Raw genomic sequence first — 5,000 nt, 5'->3', positions numbered from 1 at the left:
AGTTATTTCCAATATGCGACATTCCCGCTGTCCCTATACATGAGCCGCGACCTGTACCACTTACGAGCGAGAGACGCGATCGCGTTGCTCACTGTACGGCGTCCGATACCGAGCCATCAGCATGTCGGTCCCCATGCGCGTTGCACTCGCACTCGCAGTCGCAAAAACGTGGGGCAAATATATTACGCGGAAGAGCTATAACAGACCGAGCCCCACTGCATGGGGGGAGTCTTTGTCACTAATGTACACAGATGGAACATTTTGGACTGGAACCAGATTACCCGTACACACGGCGCTGATTAGTAATCAATGCAGAGCCATCAAACTACAGCAAATATACACAACTGTCCGTATACATGCTGAAAGAGTCTGCCCACAATGGGAACCACACGTCAGCCAGACACTCTGATCACGCACCACTCTCTGCTTCTAACAGGCGCACATACAATATGTAAGCACCAGCATGGAACAACATCCAGTGCATCTTCTCCGCCACATTACACAATCCACACTATCACAACCAGACCAGGAGGTCCATGCGGAAAATACAATATCCCAGCCTTTCGACATCCACCATTGCGCAGACCAGGCACCAACACCCACACATGTCCTATACAACGGTGCACCCAACATCACAATAGTACCTCCTGTCACAGCGCACAAACAATGACATGAGTCAAAGACACAGGTCTCACACAAGCATAGAATTGGAGCGCCGCCTCTAATAAGCCAAAGGTGCATCCTGACGTGACAAATCTGATCATGTCACAAGCATTCACTTACTATAATCACTATCAACGAACCTGCCGCCCCCGCCCCCCCCCCCCTACACCTTTCCTTACAACAACGTGTAACCTAACCTAACCTAACCTAACCTATGTTGTACCTTAACCTAACCTATGTTGTACCTTAACCTAACCTATGTTGTACCTTAACCTAACCTATGTTGTACCTTAACCTAACCTATGTTGTACCTTAACCTAACCTATGTTGTACCTTAACCTAACCTATGTTGTACCTTAACCTAACCTATGTTGTACCTTAACCTAACCTATGTTGTACCTTAACCTAACCTATGTTGTACCTTAACCTAACCTATGTTGTACCTTAACCTAACCTATGTTGTACCTTAACCTAACCTATGTTGTACCTTAACCTAACCTATGTTGTACCTTAACCTAACCCATGTTGTACCTTAACCTAACCCATGTTGTACCTTAACCTAACCCATGTTGTACCTTAACCTAACCCATGTTGTACCTTAACCTAACCCATGTTGTACCTTAACCTAACCCATGTTGTACCTTAACCTAACCCATGTTGTACCTTAACCTAACCCATGTTGTACCTTAACCTAACCCATGTTGTACCTTAACCTAACCCATGTTGTACCTTAACCTAACCCATGTTGTGCCTTAACCTAACCCATGTTGTGCCTTAACCTAACCCATGTTGTGCCTTAACCTAACCCATGTTGTGCCTTAACCTAACCCATGTTGTGCCTTAACCTAACCCATGTTGTGCCTTAACCTAACCCACGTTGTGCCTTAACCTAACCCACGTTGTGCCTTAACCTAACCCATGTTGTGCCTTAACCTAACCCATGTTGTGCCTTAACCTAACCCATGTTGTGCCTTAACCTAACCCATGTTGTGCCTTAACCTAACCCATGTTGTGCCTTAACCTAACCCATGTTGTGCCTTAACCTAACCCATGTTGTGCCTTAACCTAACCCACGTTGTGCCTTAACCTAACCCACGTTGTGCCTTAACCTAACCCACGTTGTGCCTTAACCTAACCCACGTTGTGCCTTAACCTAACCCATGTTGTGCCTTAACCTAACCCATGTTGTGCCTTAACCTAACCCATGTTGTGCCTTAACCTAACCCATGTTGTGCCTTAACCTAACCCACGTTGTGCCTTAACCTAACCCACGTTGTGCCTTAACCTAACCCACGTTGTGCCTTAACCTAACCCACGTTGTGCCTTAACCTAACCCACGTTGTGCCTTAACCTAACCCACGTTGTCCCCTAAAGTAACCCACGTTGTCCCCTAACGTAACCCACGTTGTCCCCTAACGTAACCCATGTTGTCGCCTAAACCTGCTCTGTAATTGTTATACGACTCGTTCAATTAGTGTAGTGTTGCCCACCCGCAACCCTCGCAATATAGTTCGCTACTCGCACTGCCCGCTCCCCTGTGTATCGCTTCATGTTAAACACCTTGCAAGTCTTGCTGACTTTCCACATGCTCCTGCTGTACACTGTAATGTGGATGGCAGCAGGACGTACATGCCGCCCCTCCCCACGTCCCCACCTTGCCCCCCTGCCTTCGCAAGCTGGTTGGTGAGAAGTTTGCATGTTCAATGCCCTTCGCATGCGACGTACTCAGGCTACGTTGTGGTGCGGCCTGTGTCAACCGTCCGCTAATGTCGTACGCGTAAACCACAATCTGTACTGCACATTCGTCCTTATGTACCGAATGATACATCGTGGCACATGTGTGACCGTACAACGACTGCGCCCAAAAACGGCGGACCATACAGTGCAAATATTGTGCACGCAGCTACGTGTCGTCTCCCTATGAGAGCTGGATTGCAGTGTGGTACGCCATAGAGACGTGTGGGAGGAACGGACGCCGTGGATGGCGATCAGCATGAGCTGTCTGTTGATGTATTCGGACCTAGTCGTCTCTCCTCACACACCGTGATGGCATGGTGCACCGCGTTCCATATCTGCGACATGCTACAGAGGCCGGTTGACAGTCGTTCGAGCAATGGACATCGCATACGTACGGGGGCCACCTTCCACGTATTGTCTAGGCGTGCACATTTTGTTGCGTGTATGTGGGCAGACGTAGTGTGGCGTGACACCTGACACAGGCATGCAATAATCGTTGAAGTTGCAAATGGCGATGGACGCCTGCGTTTTCTGGTGAAGTTACGCAAATGAACAAATGGTAACCTGTTGTGGTGCGGTTGTTCTCGCTAGGGGTGAATCGGTGATGGCGACGATAGGTTGAGGTACGAACCGGTTGTTCCAGCGATACCCACCATGCCGACGAAACTGAACGGCATCTGGGTGTGAAGCGATACGCGGCGGTGGCTGGGTGGGACCGTCCCCGGCCGGTGAGGGGGCGCCTCCCGGCGTGCTGGCCGCGCGGTGCGTGGGCGCACGCGCTACAGCCGGCTGGTGGGGGCGGCCAGTGGCAGGCGCGCCGGCCGACGGACGCGGCAGGCGTCGCAGCTGCGCGCCGGCGCACCCTGCGCGCGGCGCCGTGCGGCCAAAGTAGGTCCTCGCGGGCCCGGTGCGAAGCGCGGTGGACATCTTCAGTGTGCTGGTCCGATTGAGGACTGTGTGCGTTGAGGATGCGCCGCCGCCCGGCGCTCGGCGCCGCGACGCCGTCTGCTGCTCGGTCGCCCCAGCGGTTCTCGCTGGTGGTTTGTATCGCAGCTGTGCGGATGTGTTGGCGCGTGCGCTGTGCTGGGAGAGTTCGCTTCGGCACCCAAGTGGGGCTTTTGTCCTTCTGTGGCGCTGGCGTTGGAGCTGCCGGTCACCGTAGGTGGCGCGTGTTGTCTCCCGCCGGCAATGCCACGACAGCACGCTCCCGGGCCTCTGTCGGCAGCGGCAAGCTCAGTTGGGAGCACGGGTGGTCGCACCGAAAGCGTCTACTCGCCTAACTCCGGGCGATTGCGCCTCTCTCGAACCCGACCAAGTACTTGGGACGGCGCTGCGCGCCGCCGGGACCTGAGAGGGTTTCGAGGTGTATTGTGCAGGGGAGCTCAGCCTCCTCCTGTTTGCAGAATGATTGAGCGGACGCTTGCGTGTTCGCGCGGGCCCCCGGGACACACTCCCGGGCGGCCGGCTGCTCAGCTCTAGTTGACGCAGCTCCCTGGTTGATCCTGCCAGTAGTCATATGCTTGTCTCAAAGATTAAGCCATGCATGTCTCAGTACAAGCCGCATTAAGGTGAAACCGCGAATGGCTCATTAAATCAGTTATGGTTCCTTAGATCGTACCCACGTTACTTGGATAACTGTGGTAATTCTAGAGCTAATACATGCAAACAGAGTCCCGACCAGAGATGGAAGGGACGCTTTTATTAGATCAAAACCAATCGGTCGGCTCGTCCGGTCCGTTTGCCTTGGTGACTCTGAATAACTTTGGGCTGATCGCACGGTTCTCGTACCGGCGACGCATCTTTCAAATGTCTGCCTTATCAACTGTCGATGGTAGGTTCTGCGCCTACCATGGTTGTAACGGGTAACGGGGAATCAGGGTTCGATTCCGGAGAGGGAGCCTGAGAAACGGCTACCACATCCAAGGAAGGCAGCAGGCGCGCAAATTACCCACTCCCGGCACGGGGAGGTAGTGACGAAAAATAACGATACGGGACTCATCCGAGGCCCCGTAATCGGAATGAGTACACTTTAAATCCTTTAACGAGTATCTATTGGAGGGCAAGTCTGGTGCCAGCAGCCGCGGTAATTCCAGCTCCAATAGCGTATATTAAAGTTGTTGCGGTTAAAAAGCTCGTAGTTGGATTTGTGTCCCACGCTGTTGGTTCACCGCCCGTCGGTGTTTAACTGGCATGTATCGTGGGACGTCCTGCCGGTGGGGCGAGCCGAAGGCGTGCGACCGCCTCGTGCGTGCTCGTGCGTCCCGAGGCGGACCCCGTTGAAATCCTACCAGGGTGCTCTTTATTGAGTGTCTCGGTGGGCCGGCACGTTTACTTTGAACAAATTAGAGTGCTTAAAGCAGGCAAGCCCGCCTGAATACTGTGTGCATGGAATAATGGAATAGGACCTCGGTTCTATTTTGTTGGTTTTCGGAACCCGAGGTAATGATTAATAGGGACAGGCGGGGGCATTCGTATTGCGACGTTAGAGGTGAAATTCTTGGATCGTCGCAAGACGAACAGAAGCGAAAGCATTTGCCAAGTATGTTTTCATTAATCAAGAACGAAAGTTAGAGGTTCGAAGGCGATCAGATACCGCCCTA

General features: G+C 52.5%; 1 non-coding gene across 1 annotated transcript in view; it reads left to right on the top strand.

Moving 5' to 3' along the window:
* The first annotated feature begins 3,889 nt into the window (after window positions 1-3,889).
* The window catches only part of LOC124733725, a 1,909-nt gene continuing 798 nt past the window's right edge, over window positions 3,890-5,000 (top strand). The window contains exon 1 of the ribosomal RNA XR_007009098.1: window positions 3,890-5,000. This exon is cut by the window's right edge and continues 798 nt beyond it. This is a non-coding gene — a ribosomal RNA (small subunit ribosomal RNA).

This window comes from Schistocerca piceifrons, unplaced genomic scaffold (genome assembly GCF_021461385.2).
Source record: "Schistocerca piceifrons isolate TAMUIC-IGC-003096 unplaced genomic scaffold, iqSchPice1.1 HiC_scaffold_1407, whole genome shotgun sequence".
NCBI classification, from domain to species: Eukaryota; Metazoa; Arthropoda; class Insecta; order Orthoptera; family Acrididae; genus Schistocerca; species Schistocerca piceifrons.
This window is presented reverse-complemented; position numbering and strand designations above follow the sequence as displayed.